Below are 20,832 nucleotides of genomic sequence, written 5' to 3'. Positions count from 1 at the left end.
GATACAACCTCTGTAGCCACTTGGGGTGGCCGGTCAACCTTCGGTTGTAGGTAAAAGTGTATATATAGAATAATATGGTTATCATCAGCAGCCAGAGGCCATTCCTCCCTCCTTGCCTGCAGAGTTCTTGATTTTCTGGAAAGTTCTACGAGATTCTGGTAAGATAAATACCATTGAGAGGACGTTGTTAGGGGACAGTCAGGTTCAGTTTAGAGTTGGTTGTGGGATGGTTCTTTTACTGTGTCGTATCAGCCAGATGGGTATTTCTTTTCACAGTTTTCGTTAAAGTTTGTTTTCTAGAGGCATGATCTAGAACACTATTTTCCATATGTTTATCATTTTTCTTATCATAGTTTCATTATCATCATTAGTTTTGTTATTGTTGACTTTCAGATATTTGATGTTATGTTTGTGATTCCCGTGGAAGCGTCTGACATCTTGCTAGAAGACTTTCTGGTCACAATATTTCTGCACTGGGGAGTTGATCGTATTCTTTTATTGCAGGTTTTGTTATTATCTTGCTTTACATTAAGGTCTACTGGAGGTTTTCCCAATGCTGGTTGAACATATATCCAGCAACAGGAGATGGCGTAAGATACAGTATTGATGAAATTTATCTATCTATATACCTATCTAAATATCGCTCTATCTATCTATCAATCTAACTATGTATCTATCTATCTATCTTTATCTGAAAGTCAACAATAATGAAATCATTGATATATGAAGTATAACAACGTTCTCTCAATGGCAATTATCTCACCAGATTCTTCTAGAACCTTCCAGAAAACTATGAACTCTGCAGGCAAGGAGGGAAGAATGGTCTCTGGCTATTGATAAAACCATATTATTCCATATATATGTTTATATATACATTTTTATGTATATATATGAATGTATATATGACGTACAGAATAATGCGGCCATCATCAGTATCGAAGAAAACTGAAAAGATGAGGTCCCACCGAGATTCGAACTCGGATTGCTGGATCCAGAGTCCAGAGTGCTAACCCTTACACCATGGGACCTGATAAGAAAATATGTGATTTCATCTAAATGTTTTACATATAATCAACCAGAGGCCATTCCTCCCTCCCTGCCTGCAGGGTTCAAGGTTTTCTAGAAGGTTCTCGAAGATTCTGGTAAGATCATTACCTTTGAGAGGTCGTCGTTAGGTAACAGTCAGGTTCACTCTATGGTTGGTGTTTGTAGTTGGTTGTCCGAGGATGTTGTTATACTTGATCAATTTTGTAATTGTTGACTTTCAGGTAGGAAGTACTCATTTACGATGCATCCTTGTACTCACAACAACCTTATGAGTCACTTCAAGATTTATCTTCACTACAACTTTATCTTCACTACACTATTAAGGTTGAACAGTCAATGGTCACATTCACTACAATCTCAACACGACTGGTCTTATACCTAACCCATATCATCACTACATCCATGTACATGTATTTCTTGCAGAATAACGCAGATATCAATGATTTCTGTGAAAGTTGACATATACAGCCTTACGTATCTATCGATCTGGCTAATATCTGTTTTTTACATATCTATCTATCGATCTACCTATCTATCTATCTTTCTAAATCAGAATGTCAACAACAATATCATTAATGATAAGTATAACAACGTCCTCTCAATGGCAGTTCCTACCCAGAATCTTCGAGAACCTTCTAGAAAACCTTGAACCCTGCAGGCAGGGAGGGAGGAATGGCCTCTGGTTGATTATATGTAAAACATTTAGATGAAATCACATCTTTTCTTATCAGGTCCCATGGTGTAAGGGTTAGCACTCTGGACTTTAAATCAAGCAATCCGAGTTCGAATCTCGGTGGGACCTCATCTTTTCAGTTTTCTTAGAAACTGATGATGGAACTGAGCCATATAGTTGACCTTCGATGGACATATATTTCTTACGGCCCACCATTTTATTTAAGTATGAGGATCTCACGGCAGAGAGGAAACATGAGATATTCAAAATCAAAGCCGCAATTGCCCTCATGGTAATGGTCGACATGTTTGCAGACAGATGACACAGACATGTGAGAAGTTAGACAAATATGGACGTTCCTGGTTGCTGTATAGCCTAGGTTTATTATCACTTGTAATGAAGGAGAAATGTTGCACATTATTCCACACCTTTTTATTTAGGCTAGGTTAGGCTAGGATGAATAGGGTCATTAACGTAACAGAGCTGGGAAATACATCATATCGGATCTGTATTTGTGCAAAATGGCGCAAGTTTGTGGAAGTGATTTACGCAATGCCGGAGAGAATCCACCTCCACCAGAAATAATGTCTCAGACCATACAATATCTGCTGTTGGACGAGCAGGGGACATTAGACCAATATATTCCTGTAGTTTACTGCTGTTCCCAAACACGCAGCAAGACATTCGTAAAAGCGTTAAACTGAACTTTTCCATCGGTTTTCATATCTTTAATTACTTACACCAGTTCCAACAGATGGAAAAAATCATTTGAAAAATCAGAAAATATTTGCCTATAAAAAGCATTTTGATCGATCGTACCAAATATTCAATTATTTCTGTACCCGACAAAATATTCAGTCACTCCTATATCCGACATTTTTCCTGCTGGCTGGTGCCGTTAAAGTCATATGGTAATCTACCGCAATTAGATTATAGATATATTAATCTATATAGAATGGCTCAGCGTGAAGAAACATATATATTTTCACTAAATCCACCTCTTCACTACACCCCCATCTTCACTACATAGTTCTAACACAACATCTTGACTACACCATAATATGACCACATTATCATATCATTGTGTTCTTATCTTCACCACAGCCTCGGCAAAATTGATGTTTTCTTTACACATCAGGGTAGATGGCCATCTTTATGATGACAGAGAATACACATAACATATTAAACCACTTATCTTTAGTCACTTTAATCTAATTTTTGCTGATAAAAACGAATTATAATGACAATCCTTGTGTTCTGTGATGGGACATTGTACGGGTGAAGGAACTGTTGTCAGGTACATGATTAAACTATTGAGAAATAAACTTAACTGTATTAAAGTATTGACTTCACTATATTAGACTTCTCTATATTAAGCTATGCTAGGATATGATCAGTTCCCAGGTTATATAAGGACGTGAGCCGGGACCGAGAGCATCATTTGAGCTGTGACCTCTGTCGAGTGACCATCTCTGCTCCGCCTTTGCAAGCTCCCTGAACCTTTCTTCGAACACTTCAATATAATAATGTTCACCAAGGAGGTAGGACGATCCTCCTTTGTCCAGGAGATGGAATTTGAATATGTCCATGTATTTGACATGGGCTATGGCTGTGTGGACATGGAAGTGGAATACCCAGACGTGGAAGTGATGGATGGAGTGGAGTTTGGCTGTGTGGATATGGAGGTGGAATACCCAGACGTTGAAGAGATGGATGGAGTGGAATTGGTGGAATACCCGGACGTGGAAGTCATGGATGGAGTGGAATTTGGCTGTGTGGATATGGAGGTGGAATATCCAGAAGTGGAATTGGAGGAAATGGAATATGGGTGAAGCTGGTATGAACGCCATATGGATTTGGTGAAGGTTGACTTCGTAATGTGTTGACGTAAAATAGGTCAACCACTGTGACCATGTGGCGGGGAGGGCCACATCCACCAACCACGAAGCGAGCCCCACCACGGAGAAGTATCCTGGCTGCATCCACGTACGAGAACCACCGCGGGATTGCCGTCATCCAGTACCCCTGCTATGCCTCCTACAAGAAGGCACTTCTTGCCGACGTGACACCACTTTCCGTCAACGGTCGCTGTGCAAAAGTGAAACCTCACCGTCCCACTGATGCTGACCAAGTGACCTCGCCCACTCAAGTGGCACTGCAGCCCACACTCCCTACCAGACCCATCATCCATGAGGAAATGCAGCCCACCCCACTTGTCAGGCCCACCTTCAGGGAGACATGGCAGGTCTCAAGACCTGTCAGGCCCACCATTCAAGACCGACTTGGTCCCCCAACACATGTCAGGCCCAGCTTTCTAGACCGACTGGTATCAATAACACATGACATGTCCTACGTAACATACCGACTGCCCTCCGCACCACGTACGGGCGTTAAAAGGCGTGTCGAGATGACACACGCTCCCCGTGCCAAAAGATTCAGTTGGTGAGGAACCTGAGTCCTTTCTTCCTGCTGGTGCTGCAGGAGAACACGGCCCTAGAGTGGACAATGGAGGTGTGTTTGTGTTTGTGTTTGGGTTATCACTGAGGAACCAACACCAACACAACTTTAGTTTCGCCCCGACAAGGATTACGTTAATCTGGCGGAAGTCTGGCTTTCTCCCAGTAGTGGGTGACACATAATATCTACGTAGGGACGTTGAAAAACAAAGAAAAAAAATGGGAACATTATCCCGTCCAAAGAAAATACATAAATTTACGGGGATAATTTCCTTCGTCTTCAAAGAAAAAATGAAACTCTTCCGACGCTACCGTGCCTTCCATAAAGCAACCCTCAAAGAAATCACTTTCTACACAATGTGCAAGGATTCGGTTAGCCAATCTTCATATGACTGGGGCTATTGTTCCCTCTGATTGATTCATTTTTCAAGATTAAGGAAAGTTATAATAAAAATATTGTATTGAGTTTCTCCGTTGGCGTCAGGGTAAACACCCATCCCCCCCGAAGCTTGGTTACCTTTCCGTGGTGGGGGGGACTTCATGGATTGGGCAGTAGCAACCATCGTTGGTTGCTTCTGTTCAATCCATGAACGAAAAACCAAGCATCTTGAACGTAATTGTCGTATAAATTCACTTGGTGTCAAAACTGACGCGAAAGCGGTTGTCTCAATTTTGTCAGAAATGTTTGTGCGTTTCGGCCTGATGGCGGGAGTCGGTTTGGCGCTGTGGTCATGAGGGAATACGAGGAAGATTGGCAACCGTCCCAGAAGTAGCTACAGTGAGGCCCAGCAGCTGTCCCTAATACTGTGGAAGGCACTCATGTAAGGTGTGCAGTGAGGCGCAGCAGTAACAAGGGAAACGGACAACCAAAACAGCAATCTTGATCATCAGGAGGCTATCCAATGCTCAGAGTAGATAAGGACGATTATTGTATGGCTTCGCTCAGAGGATGAAAATCTTAGCCGTGAAAATCAGCAATTAAAATAACTAGTAGTTAGTGGTAGTGAAGTGGAATTACCGTATTTCTGTGGTCTTAATAGTAAAACGGAACTTTTCGTTTTCTCCATCAATCTAGAGGTGTTGTAGACCACCATCCTTAAAGTTGTAAGGTAATGGTAACTACAAGGTTATGACCTCAGCAAATTTGTGATGGAAAGTGCAGAAAATGTGGTAATGTATATAATATAAATTATATATTTGTATGATAAATGTGTATCAAAATTTAGTCTTCTCTTTGCCCGTTCATTAATTCAAATACAGGTAAGTTTTCTTTCTAACGAGGTGGGATAAGCTACGTCCACTCGGCTTATGAATGTGGTGACTTTCCCTTCATTACCACAATGGTGTGCTGAACTGAAGATGTAGAAATCCGTAGACGAAACTAAGATAGGAAATCAATCTACATCAAAAATTGAACGTATGCATCTTTAGACGGACATAAAACAAACGGACGGAGGAGCACACTGGAGCAAATCAATTTCAATATCACTACTTAAAGTAGGCCTTTCAAGTAGTTGTGGCTTTAAAGCAAACTTTTTCTAGCCAAGGTTTAGTTAGCACCTAAACTAATCCCCACGACCTTACCTTAAGAAATATTTTCAGAAGGTACTGTCCGAACATATTTCTAAGGTAAGGTCATTTAGGTTTGGTTTAGATGCTACCCTAACCTAGGCTAGAAAAAGTTTCCTTTGCTTCAGAGCCCCAGCTACGTAGATGGGCTACTGTTGATATTAAACAGTAATAAAAAGGTGATAAAACTGAGATGAAATGAATAAAAAAGATAGAATGGGTCAGTTGAAAGTTGAAGTATTTGCTAGATACAATTTTTGGCAGATCCAAATGCATCCTAAAGTCAGTCACTTAAATCACAATGCTGAATATTGTTTTAATTGTTGGAACTAGTTACAGGAAGTAAAAATGTCAAGCTTAAAGGGATGCCATTATAATAATTTCATATACCTGTATAGGATCTCTTAAACTTCTTTTCCCTAAAGTTGAATGGATTTAAGTAGTTTAATCTGCTCTCTGAATTTGTTTCTCAGACCAGTAATCATCTTTGGAGATTACCTCAGTAATTTCTCCATTCAATGTCTTCCTTTTCAAATTAGTTGACTACCAAAGCAGTACAATATCCAAGCTGGGATGACTATGTTTTGGGAAGGCGAGAGGTCAGGTCATGCAAGAATGTTAGAAATGGCTTCCATCAGTTTCTACCCTATCTACTCTAAATATTTTGGGTTATTAGAACTTAGAGATTTATGAGTAGATGATACAATATAGTTATCTTGGCAAGATATCCAACATGAGATTATAGTCATAATAACAATATAGTCACAAGGCCAATATATAGTCACCGGAATATTATATTTATCATGATAATGTATCACTTATGACAAAATATGCATGATTAGAAAATGACAATATAGCACCTATAAAAGATATCACATTGCTAATATAGCCAAGGTGACGATATATACATGATAGTACCGTAACGAAAATAAGAAGATAGTCAAAATGACATGGTCATAATGACAATACTGCCACTATGTATATATATTCTCCATGACACTATAGCTACACTGACAGTAAAGCTATCTTCACAGAAGTGTAAAATTGAAAATACAGCAAACGACAATATAGCCACCATGACAATACAGCCATCTTGACAATAAAGTCACGATATAAATCAATCGCCAGCACATTAGAAACGAGTTGAGAGTAATTTACAGACTTTATAGATATCATGAAAATATAGCCCCCATGTCAATATATTTGCTATGACAATTTAGCCATTATGATAATACAGTCACGTCGACAATGTATTCACTATGACAATAAAACTACCATGATCATATAACTGATATGACAATACAGTCAAAGGAAAAATATAGAAACATTCAACTTATATTCACAAAGGCAATATAACCACCTGACAATATAGATAGTGTAAATAAATAGTCGTTTTCGGATCATAGGAAACATATAGACTCCAGGACAATATAATCTCTGTGAAAGAACAGTGACTCAGACAGAATTTATCATTATAATATAGTCATAACTTTATAGCTGTCATGTAATTGTAGTCACCATGACAAAATTATCACAATGAAATAAAACGGTATTACAATATAGTTACCATAATTATACACCAATCATGATTATATAATCAGCAGGTTGACATAAACAATATCACAATGTAAAAACCATGACAATATAAGGATGTGATTATATGATATCTATTCAATTACACTTACAATACCAAACATGCCGCCATGAAAATATTATTATCATGATCATATAATGACAACAATATTGTAGCTAATAACAAAATATATCCCGAACGACAAAATTAACCATAGCAATATAGCCATCAAGTTGATATAGCGACCAAGATAATGTAGCCAGGACGGCATTATATTGAAAATAACGATACAGCCACCATGCCAATGTCTTCACCATGACAATGTAGCTACCATGAAAATATAGTAACCTTGACTATATACCTACCATGATGAAATATTTGAATTGAAAAATATCCACAACAAGAGTTTAGCTGCTAAAACACGATATCACCTTTGCAATATCGCCAAAATGTTATTATTACCATCATGACAATATACCGCCAGAAAAGAAATATATATACCCACTACTTGACAATATAGCTATTCTGACAATATTGCCAACATGAAAAGACAGTCACCTCCTTGTTATATAACAAAAATGACAAATAGCCATCATGGCAATATAGTGACCTAACAATACAGCCACCATGGCAATATAGTGACCTAACAGTACAGCTACCATGGCAATATAGTTACCATAACAATGTAATCTTAATGACAATATAGCCAACATGACTATATAGTCACGATGACAATACAACCACCGTGACAATACAGATAACATGACAGTACCGTCTCTAAGACAATATTGCCATCAATTCAACAAATTAAATGACAATATAGATATTATGGCAACACAGTCACCATGACAATATACTCAGAAATGTAATATAATCGCCATAATAAAATCATCCTATCATGAAAATATAGCCACCTTACCATTTTGGTTTCCATTGCAATGTAGCCACAGTAATAAAAGATTTACCAAGACAGTACTGAAACCATAACAATATAGCATATCATAGCAATGTAGTCACCTGATAATTTAATCAAAATGACAATTTCTCCTCTATAATGGCATATCCTCAAGGGCAATATCAACACCATTAAAAAAGCTTCTATGAAAATACAGTCACTATGACATTATAAATATCAGGATAAAAAAGTCACCATGACAATATAGTTATCATGGCAATATAGCCACTATGACATTATAGTCATAATGACAATATAGTCGCTATGACAATATTGTCCCTATGATGATATGATTATCATGATGATATATCGATTATGACAAATTATGCAAGAGTTAAATAATGATAATATATCACCTATAGATAAAGATCATCTTGCCAATATAGCTAAAGTGACGATATATATACATCATAGCAATGTAACTAAAATGAAAAGATAGCCAAAATGACGGTATGTTCATGATGACAATACTGCCACTATGAAAATATGTTCCCCAACTGCCACTATGAAAATATGTTCCCATGACACTATAGCTACACTGACAATAAAGCCATATTCACATAAGAGTAACATTGAAAATACAGCTACATTGTCATGGTGACCATATTGGCATGGTGGCTCTATTGTTATTTTCAATATAATGCCATCCTAACTACATTATCTTGTTCGCTATATTTACTTGCTGGCTATATTGCTATGGTTTATTTTGTCGTTAGGGATAAATTATGTCATTAACTACAATTTTGTTTTAATCATATGATCATAATGATAATATATTCATTGCGGCTTATTTGGTAATGTGAGTGCAAGTGTATGGATGTCTTATCATTGTAAGACTCACGCACACTACCATTAATTTTTCATTAGGTATTTGTTATTATCATTTTACTGTGAGTTACATAGAGTTAGATGCATGTTGCCACGGGCTCACTGTTCCCACGGGCTACTGTTAATCAGGATGTTTGAACAAGTAAGAGCTGATCTGTTATTTGAACACGTTGTTGAATGGGTGTTGACGGACTCCAATATAACCCCTGCCAGTGTGACCTGAGGAGACACACTGGCCAGCATCGTCACACTGTTCACTAGAGTGTGTCGTAGTGTGTCATAAGACTATAGCTCAGAATACTACAGATGGACGTACACGTTTTTTTGTAATAAATCTACAAAGGCCGCCTGATCTTCATTGAGTACCACAGACGAAGAAGACCTGATTTCCTTCCTCTCAACTCAACCTTACAAATGGTGGCAGTGACGTAAGAACCCACGTGACCACACACGACCGTCACATCTACTTCATATTTCTACGTCTGGTGTTGCCAGCAGTCATACAAGCCTACCTGACACAGTCCTGGTGCTCCCTCCTGTGGACGTTAAGGGCGGAACCCACGGCCGGCTACGTGCTCCATCACCCGTATCTCAGTGCATTGAAGATACGCCTTTATTGCATTGCTGACACTGTGTCGCTTGCAAGGGCATCAAGACAACGCCACCGCCGTGCAGTGTTGTCATCACATCCAGACGTGTCAAGCAAGGTCAGCCATCCTGCCAACACCAACGTGGAGGTCATCTTGTCAACCGCTCCAGAGACGCGTCATCATCAGCCGTGGCGACATCCCAGACGTCAGCATCGCGTGGTCCAGCCCTTGTCGCTCACTCACATTTCCTGGTAGCGAGTCGCTACTCTGCACACATCTTCACCTCGCTACACCCAGCGAGCCGCTACTATGCACACGTCTCCACCTCGCTACACCCAGGCAGCCGCTACTCTGCACATATCTTCACCTCGCTACACCCAGCCAGCCGCTACTCTGCACATATCTTCACCTCGCTACACCCAAGACGTCTTCGTGAGCGAATCTCCCATTCAGATAAGAACTGTGTCAAAATGGTTCACTCTGTGAGGTATGCTTCTTTTGTGTGTTACTAGTTCCTAGTCTATAAATATAGACATATATATACTTTTGGGTAATATGATTTTTCATCTTTGTAGTTTAGCAAATTAATCTAAGTTTTCAGTTATTCTTGCATATATTTTTTCTTATGTTTTCATACATTGATACTACTGCTTTTAGTGATGCTTACTTTCACATACAGAATCTTGTATTGATATGTTATATTGTTATGCCAGCCTTTTTATTGCCTTTATTTCATTACAATATTTTCAAATAATATTCACGTTATGTATTTTCGATTAGGAGAATAGTGTTAATTGTATTTTGATTTTTTCGAGGGATTATTACTTAAACACTTTAAGATTGTATTACATGTCCGAAGATATTCCACGTGGTAATCGTAAAGGTTTTTATGTACTCAGGAAATTACCTAGAATCCCTTATTATAAACGGAACCAGCCTCCTAAAATGGTGACGTCACACAAAGTTATTTTGACAGATTCTGGTGACACAGATGACCCACAGAAACCTTCTCACACCTTACCACACCCACAACCACCTCCCCCTCCACATCACAAAAACTCAGGACAATCAAATCCTTCACAAAAAACTGTGTTCACACTAAAACAAGCTAGGGAACCACACGAGTTATTTGATGGTAAACTGTCAAATTTTGATCGGTGGATTAGAAATGCAGAGGACATTGTTGAACATAATGGTGATTCAGGAGACAGAGCGCTTATATCGGCTGCTAAAAATCTCATTGATTTCCACCAGCCTAACAATTAAGCTAGGGTTGTCTATGACTCAGATGACATTGGAAACTGTACATCTTGGGAGGAATTTAAAACGTTGTTTACATTAGGTTGTGAGGAATCATTCTCAGATAGTTCACTTCACATCCTTTAACGTGCTCTTAACACAACATACTTGGATGATACGTCAGTCCCTGATCACTGGAGTACCTTACATGGAAGAATGAGATTAGTTAGGCAGGCTTATGAGTCCTAATCTTGCATATCAGCCATGATGAATCCTGAAACTCATGTGCAAACACTCATGCGTTTATTACACATAATCTTCATTTTCAAAGACCTGCCTCCAAACGTAACTCGGCGGTTACTTAATGAAGACATCGACCCATCATTGTGGGTCAGTAACGAAAGTATTGGGTTACATTCAAAACAAAGTTGGATATTATAACACCAAGACACTGGGGAGGGTGTTGGCTTCCCAAAGTGTGAGGAAACATTCTAGTGGTCAACACACTAATTCATCTCACGGTCAATTAAAGCGATTCAGTGATGACAAACACTCACATAAAGTGACGTGCTTCCGGTGTGGCCAACCAGGACATAAAGCGAATGTGTGTCCTTACACATGGGACTCATTCTCACGTGAGCCTCGACCAGAACAAACGCAGTCAACAACCCATGTCATCACAGCCTCGGTCGTCACAATTCTGCCGACCTAGTCATGATTTCCTCCAGTCAGACATCAGGCTGACCTTCACCCACTCGCGCCCAACACCACCAAGCAGGTGTTCATATCATAGCAACGCTAGACACACTTCAGCGGAATGCCGAGCATTAGCTAGACAGACGTCACCTAACACAGGTTCATCATGTCATTATCAACAATGACAATCTCTCTCTCATGACAAGACCCCATCACATAAGGAACTCTCAAGACATTTTCGTTCTTCGCCATTTTCTCACATTACAAGTTTCGATTTAGTGGATTCTTTCCAGGATAAGCCAATCACAATCTTTCTAGACAGTGGCGCGGAAGCAGATGTCATTCATTATGATTTTATTCAACCATTAATGCGCACTCAACTTGTTCAATGCTCGGACTTTTACCCATCCCTTCAAAGTATCTCAAATGAAAATCTCGACGTAAGGGGCACTATTAAAATGAACATCCGCATAGGCGACTCTGTCATGACCGTCACCCCTTACATTGTTCGTGGTGTAACGTTTCCTGCTAACTTGTTACTAGGACGCCACTCTATGTGTGGCATAACACGAGATCTGTCCTATTTATCATGTGGTTTGTGTTGATAATACGTTCCTGCCATTGTCAGAGAAGAGTTCTCACTCAGTCAGAGTCATTAATACATCTGCTCCCACGTCCTGCTTCACGGTAGACAATACGCATCCTTTTTACTTTTCTACTCATCATTGTCCTGGTAAACTGAGAACCAACATGACTCTGCATAGTAACACATTAACGAAGGTTCCTCTCTCACTTTCTCGAACATGGATGAATGATCATGGACTTAGACATAGTCATGGTGATCTCGCACTAAGAGTAGTTGCTGAACCTTCCTCACTAACTGTCACACGACTATCCATGATGGACGCCTCTATTCATGAGACCCCAGATGGAGGGGTCACCATATACATTGCCAATACGTGACCCACAACTGTCCGTCTCCGTAGAGGGACCAAGCTTGTGGAATTCTCCGTTTTGAAGTCCGGAATTCAAGACGAGGAATTCCATGAGTTTAACATCCGGCTAGTCTCACATTCCATTAACCCACCACCACCTACTCCTCCTACCCCTGACTCAGCAGTGCACGGCTCGAGTCAGCTCCCCCACCATCACCCCTGACATGATATCCAAGGTAGGATTAACCAAACATGTTGACCAGTTAACAGACTTACTTAACCAGTATAGGTCTACTATTGCCTTATCAGGAGAACCACTCGGTAGAACTCATTTGGATGTTCACATTATTAACTTAGAGAAAAACACACGTCCCATTGACGTCCCAGCCTATCGATTGACACACGCGCACAGAGACATAGCAAACAAACTTGTTCAGGACATGTTGAAAGATAAGGTTATAGAGGACTCACGATCACCATGGAATTTACCACTTCTGATCGTTCCGAAAAAGGACGGAACTTTTAGACCAGTCATAGATTTTAGAAAACTCAACAACAAGGTCACTTTGAAAGATCGTTTCCCATTAACAGTGGTATCAGAGCTTCTTCATAGCCTCGGTAACAATAAGGTATTTTCAACTTTGGATTTATTGAGCGGATTTTGGCAGATTCCCTTGTCAGAGGAAAGCCGCCCCATGACTGTGTTCAGTACGCCAGATGGTCATTGGCAGTTCATATGCATCATGCCCTTCGGTCTTCATTCCTCACCGGTGATCACCTTCTCAAGGTTAATGACTAACATTTGTCGTCACATGTTGGGCAAAGAATTATTGGTTTATCTTGATGATATAATTGTCATGTCTCCAGATATTGCTTTTCATTTCAAAAGTTTTGAGTGAGTATTTCTACGACTTAAGGATGCGAACCTAAAAGTCAAGTTATCCAAACGTTCCTTTCTACAAACAAGAATTAATTACTTAGGTCACACCGTTGATGAAAACTGTATTCAACCTAATGCAGATAAAGTCAAAACCATTGTAGAATGGCCAGTCCCTTCCACAACAGAGAAGGTCAAATCCTTCCCTGGTTTAGCAGGATATTATCAAAGATCTATCGCTAATTTCGCGAAGATCGCAACCCACTCACTTCACTTCTGAAACAGGGAGTTACATTCCAGTGGTCTACAGCACAAGACAATGCATTTAACTTACTCAAGCAACACTTGATCGAGGCGCTTATCCTTCGATTTCCCAACTTTGACAAACCCTTCGTTTTACACACAGTTGCTTGTAAACAGGGTCTTGGAGCTGTACTAATGCAGGAGTCAAGTAGGGGTAGACATTTTCCCATAGCCTATGCGAGCCGTTCATGTTCAAAGACGGAATCGAAATACTCAGTAACTTAGAAAGCCTTGCAGTTATTTGGGCACTCAAACATTTTAAGGAATACATATATGGTTACCTTATTACAGTTTATACAGATCACTGGGCACTGTTAGGTATTTTTCAGCGACAGGATCGTACACGAAGGTTTCAGAGGTGGTTTTTAACTATACAAACATTTGACCCAGATTTTCGTTTTGTTTCTGGCTCATCCAATGTAGTTGCAGACGCGCTTTCCCGCAGAATGGGTGCAGCCACTGTAAATAATAGCCTCGTATATTTTGATGTAGAGAGGTTGAGACAGCATCAACGAGATGACCCAGTCTGGGGTCCTGTCATAGAATTCCTAGAGGGTATAAGATCTTCCTTGGATGCTAAAACAGTTGTTCCAGTCAGAGAATTGTATTTAGCACAGTGAGGGAGTCTTGTGCAGGGACGCGAAATTAGGAGTGCTCGCCCGTGTTGTTAAACAAACAATAATTCCAACAGCATTAGTACAGGATTTCTTGAAGTTAGCACATGATTCAACCCAGGCCGCACACCCAGGCGCAGATAGATGCTATAAGCAAACTCGTTTGAGGTATTTCTGGCCAAGAATGCAGAAAAACATTACAGATCATATTTGGAGGTGCCAAACCTGTAACACTCACAAGAGAAGTCCCACTACCCCTCAGACTGTGTTGAAATATCCTTTACCTTCATACCTATGGGAAAGAGGTCATAAGGACATATTAGGAGGTTTTCCTAGGTCCATGGCAGGCTAGAGATACATTTTAGAAATTACTAATGCCTTCACGAAATATTGTGAATTAGTTCCAGTTCAAAATAAAGACGCAGCCACGGTCGCTAAGGCGTTCAAAAAGTATATCTTAGACAGACATAATGCTCCGAAGATTTTAGTTACAGATAATGGTGGGGAATTTGATAACTCACTATTAGAAGAACTCTGTAAATTGTATAACATAAGTAAATGTAATATAATGGCGCATCACCCAGCCTCGAAAGGCCTGTCAGAGAGATTGAACCGTAAGATCCTCCAGTGTCTTCCCACCAACATTAATTTTGACCATGATGAATGGAGTGAGTACCTGTCTGATGTCCAATGTTCATTAAATTCAGCTTATCATAAGTCAATTGGAGACACACCCTTCCACGCCTTACACGGTTTTGATAAAGTGTTGCCGTATGACATAATAGCGTCCCCTCCTTCATGTTCAGCGGTCCAGAGATCAGTTGTAGCGGAAAAATATCGCACGACTCAGTTGATTCATGAAAGGTTCAAGGAAAATCTAGGTGAAGCTACTACAACCTTCACGAACCAGGCTGATAAATCCACGAAACCATCAAAGGTGGCTCCCGGACTCTTGGTAATGGTGCAAGAATTTAACACCAGAAGTGATGTTCCTAAACTTGACCCAAAATGTTCTGGTCCCTATAGAGTCTTAGCACATTTAAAGGGACATAAGCTTAGGGTTGGACATCTAAATACAGGTGACATTCGTGAAGAACATGAGGACCACTTGAAAAATTTACAGTATTCTGAACATGATCATCCCGGTACCACAACAGACAACACTCCTCAAATCCCAAACAATGTCACTCAACCAACTTCTACCACTGTTCAGACTGTCCCCACACCACAATCGACCACCCTCACAACACCACCACAGACACATCAGTATTCATTAAGACCTCGCCTTTAAGAAGTTGCTAAGTTTATCATTTTCTAGGTTCTTCCTTCTCATGTCCATATGGTGTCTTCCTATATATGACACCATGGCAGTACCAGGCGCCCTTCTCACGACTCCCAGCCAGGTCCGCCTCGTGAGGGACACACAACAAAAAAACTATCGCGCAGAGGGGGTCTGAAGACGTCTGTAATGATCACTGACCTACCTGTTGTACCATGCCGGTAGGGTTGGTATACGTGCCTGGAAGCCACAGGTTTCCAGAGTCCTATGCTAGACCCATGTAAGTTACGTGCCACAAGAGCGGCAGTATATTATTAACAATAAAATTACATCATACAAGGCAGTACGAACCCCTACTTTTGAATTGGTGTGTGTAATATATCTGTGAGACACACACAGCTATATGCGGCAACCCCCGCATGTGGTAGCTGCAGCATACCTCAATGTGATGCGAGGTAAACACAATAGCTTCATATTGTATAGGTGTAATTTGGGAAGAATATGTTTTACTATTGATATTGCCAGCAGGGGGTGTTGCTGGCAGGTGTTAGTCCAGGACGGTTCACAGCGAGGAAATATATAGAGGTACTGGAGGAGGTCCTGCTGCTTCCTTCAGTGAACGCTTACTCTACCCTGACAACACGCCAGTCCTCCTCGTGCAAGACATCTCGTCCACACACACACACACACACACACACACACACACACACACACACGTGTAGTGTTGTAAACACTGGGTTTCACAACCGTCCACACACTAGGCTCGTGCCACATCCTGCCATATCATGGCTGGAGTGTGTGGACTGCACTTGTCAGGGAAGCTCAGCCCCACAACATGGCCAGCCGTAGCCGAGCACGGGTATCGCTCACGTGAGCCAAGATGGCATCATGGCAAGATATGAGGGGCCTCGCTGGACAGGCTTTAACCCTGAATGTGTGAGCGTCCATAACTGACAGCTTATATTGTCATAACAACAGCGGCTGCTTACACTAAGTATAGATGGAAATATAAGTAAATTCACCGCTGGCTAAACGTGTTCACCTTCTCTAACATACAATAAACCATTACACCAGCACATGAACCCATACTATATAATGACAACCTTGTTATATGGATCTGAGAATTCGGTGATTGCAAGTCGTTTGATTACTTAAATACCATTGTATTGATATACCTCCTCCTTCATCTGTCATGAAGGTCAACCTTGTATTGTAGTCCAACACTTGGTGACAATAAGATATCATACCACCATAAAGCCACTACCCTGCTATCACACATTATCTTTTCTAACACGTGACGTGGTGCTGACGTCAGCTACACTACTATAATGATACACGTTCTCTTGTTGTTAACATCTCTTGGATATGATGCTTCGGGTTATCATTTCTTATAATTATATAACTATATAGTACATACTGCTTTATTTGTGTGGTTAAGCACATTGTGTAGAGAGATACACTGAAACACGTTCTGGTAATCACAAGCTACAGAATAACTGGCACCTCAGGAGGCACTGGTCGAGTGTGTCATAACATGGTAAAGGTTCAGAATAATCTTTTAGTAACTGTACATATCTTGTGGTGTCGTTTAGTATTTTGTCTAGACAGATATCATAATAAACTTTAAATTCAGATAAATGATATAAAACATGTACATTTACACTTGTAGATATATGTATATGCATCTAAATGAGGCAGATGAATGTGTTATGTACTTATAAATGTTACTGATTCCGGTAAAAAATATAATGAATGTTGTGATATTTTTTTTTTTTGTAATAAGTATGTATTGTGCAGCATATTGTAGCCAAGATCGTTAAGCCAAAATCTACAAGGGTCTCGAAAAACTGATGAAAGGCGTTGAGAATGTATTCATTTATGATAACAAATCACAGACTATGCTCTCCTGCAGATGTCTAAAATATAACCCAACACAAAACAACTATTTTAAGATAAGACTTTTTCAACTTTTAACCAATTATTTACCATTATATTCCTTTTCCCTCAGCATCATTTTTCAGGTTTACTACAAACAAATGCCATGTAATACCTAATATAATCATTCAGTAGAGATATGTTCTCCAACGACGCGTTGTATAATTTCGTTAGTAAAGTTCATTTCGTGTAATAGATCATGCATTACAAAGTTGTGTCTATCCACACAAGTGTTACACGTCCCGGGTGAAGATATATTCTAGATATGGCGTCTGTCTGACATGGATATTTGTGAATATTTGCACAAAGTTCTCCTGCTGGGAGATACTTAAGACTTTTGTATTAAAGTTGATCAGTTGTTAGTGATCATTACGAAGGTGTGTCCATTACCACAGGTGCTACTGATCCCGGGTAAAGGTATTTTACCATCTTTGTATCTTTAACCCTTCTAGTTATCTATGCTTCATCTCTGGCTTGATCCTTGCAAGTGATATTTATGGTCTGTAATTCTCTTTATCTTTATAATATAATTAGTCAGTTGAAGTGTAGAACACGCTTTTGAACCCAGCCATTTTACTGTGTTTGTCAAATGCAACTATTGAATTAGTGTTACCGGACTCCAACCTTAAGTTATTACACCAGGAGGGATACGTCACCACCGGCAAGGCGACTGATCTATGAGAATTTGAATTTGTTTTATCTGTGACTTGCCCTTCCATTATTTATATGCATTAAAATCTGACAGTAGGAATTAAAGGACAAAGGAGGAGGGTTAGTCCAATATTGCATCCACTGCTCTTGATGATGTTCTCTGACAGTATACTTATCAAAGATTAATATACATATGAAACTAATGTTTTGAAGGTCTGCTGCTGTTAGGACACATGTGACGAGTAGCTTGATGGTCTGCTGGTGTTAAGACACGTGTGACGGGTAGCTTGACGGACTGCTGCTGGTAGGACACATGTGACGTGTAGCTTGACGGACAGTTGCTGGTAGGACACCTGTGACGTGTAGCTTGACGGTCTGCTGCTGGTAGGACACATGTGACGTGTAGCTTGACGGACAGTTGCTGGTAGGACACATGTGACGTGTAGCTTGACGGTCTGCTGCTGGTAGGACACATGTGACCTGTAGCTTAACTGCCAGCTGGTGGTAGGACGCATGTGACGTGTAGCTTGACGGTCTGCTGCTGGAAAGACATTAGGACTCTGGACTCTAAATCTAGCAATCCGAGTTCGAATCTCGGTGGGACCTCATCTTTTCAGTTTTCTTGGAAACTGATGATGGCCGTATTGTTTTATATATAATATATAAATACATTTATATACATATATTTGTGTGTATAAGTATATATATAGAATAATGTGGTTATCATCAGCAGCCAGAGGCCATTCCTCCCTCCTTGCCTGCAGAGTTCTTGATTTTCTGGAAAGTTCTACGAGATTCTGGTAAGATAAATACCATTGAGAGGACGTTGTTAGGGGACAGTCAGGTTCAGTTTAGAGTTGGTTGTGGGATGGTTCTTTTACTGTGTCGTATCAGCCAGATGGGTATTTCTTTTCACAGTTTTCATTAAAGTTTCTGTTTTCTAGAGGCATAATCTAGAGCACTATTTTCCATATGTTTATCATTTTTGTTGTTATAGTTTCATTATCATCTTTAGTTTTGTTATTGTTGATGATCAAATATTTCATGCCATGTTCGTGATTGCCGTGGAAGTGTCTGACATCTTGCTAGAAGACTTTCTGGTCACAATATTTCTGCACTGGGGAGTTGATCGTATTCTTTTATTGCAGGTTTTGTTATTATCTTGCTTTACATTAAGGTCTACTGGAGGTTTTCCCAATGCTGGTTGAACATATGTCCAGCAACAGGAGATGGCGTAAGATACAGTATTGATGAAACTTATCTATCTATATAACTATCTAAATATCGCTCTATAAATCTATCAATCTAACTATCTATCTATCTATATATCTATCTATCTATCTTTACCTGAAAGTCAACAGTAATAAAATCATTGATATATGAAGTATAACAACGTCCTCTCAATGGCAATTATCTCACCAGAATCTTCTAGAACCTTCCAGAAAACTATGAACTCTGCAGGCAAGGAGGGAGGAATGGTCTCCGGCTATTGATAAAACCATATTATTCCATATACATGTTTATATATACATATTCATGTATATATATGAATGTATATATAACGTACAGAATAATGTGGCCATCATCAGTATCGAAGAAAACTGAAAAGATGAGGTCCCACCGAGATTCGAACTCGGATTGCTGGATCCAGAGTCCAGAGTGCTAACCCTTACACCATGGGACCTGATAAGAAAAGATGTGATTTCATCTAAATGTTTTACATATAATCAACCAGAGGCCATTCCTCCCTCCCTGCCTGCAGGGTTCAAGGTTTTCTAGAAGGTTCTCGAAGATTCTGGTAAGATCATTACCTTTGAGAGGTCGTCGTTAGGTGACAGTCAGGTTCACTCTATGGTTGGTGTTTGTAGTTGGTTGTCCGAGGATGTTGTTATACTTGATCAATTTTGTAATTGTTGACTTTCAGGTAGGAAGTACTCATTTACGATGCATCCTTGTACTCACAACAACCTTATGAGTCACTTCAAGATTTATCTTCACTACAACTTTATCTTCACTACACCATTAAGGTCAATGGTCACATTCACTACAATCTCAACACGACTGGTCTTATACCTAACCCATATTATCACTACATCCATGTACATGTATTTCTTGCAGAATAACGCAGATATCAATGATTTCTGTGAAAATTGACATATACAGCCTTACGTATCTATCGATCTATCTAATATCTGTTTTTACCTATCTATCTATCTATCTATCTATCTACCTTTCTAAATCAGAAAGTCAACAACAATATCATTAATGATACGTATAACTACGTCCTCTCAATGGCAGTTCCTACCCAGAATCTTCGAGAACCTTCTAGAAAACCTTGAACCCTGCAGGCAGGGAGGGAGGAATGGCCTCTGGTTGATTATATGTAAAACATTTAGATGAAATCACATCTTTTCTTATCAGGTCCCATGGTGTAAAGGTTAGCACTCTGGACTCTAAATCCAGCAATCCGAGTTCGAATCTCGTTGGGACCTCACCTTTTCAGTTTTCTTAGAAACTGATGATGGAACTGAGCCATATAGTTGACCTTCGATGGACATATATTTCTTACAGCCCACCATTTTATTTAAGTATGAAGATCTCACGGCAGAGAG

General features: G+C 39.8%; 2 non-coding genes across 2 annotated transcripts; both read right to left on the bottom strand.

Annotated features, from left to right (window-relative positions):
• Positions 1–956: 956 nt before the first annotated feature.
• Positions 957–1,028, bottom strand: TRNAQ-CUG (transfer RNA glutamine (anticodon CUG)). Its single transcript has one exon. It is a non-coding gene; the product is annotated as a tRNA-Gln (tRNA).
• Positions 1,029–19,832: 18,804 nt separating this feature from the next.
• Positions 19,833–19,904, bottom strand: TRNAQ-CUG (transfer RNA glutamine (anticodon CUG)). Its single transcript has one exon. It is a non-coding gene; the product is annotated as a tRNA-Gln (tRNA).
• Between the last annotated feature and the right edge of the window lie 928 nt (positions 19,905–20,832).

The sequence above is a fragment of the Panulirus ornatus genome, chromosome 42, assembly GCF_036320965.1.
Source record: "Panulirus ornatus isolate Po-2019 chromosome 42, ASM3632096v1, whole genome shotgun sequence".
Taxonomy (NCBI): Eukaryota; Metazoa; Arthropoda; class Malacostraca; order Decapoda; family Palinuridae; genus Panulirus; species Panulirus ornatus.
Note: the sequence above shows the minus strand (reverse complement) of the source record. Positions and strands in the feature narration are given on the sequence as shown.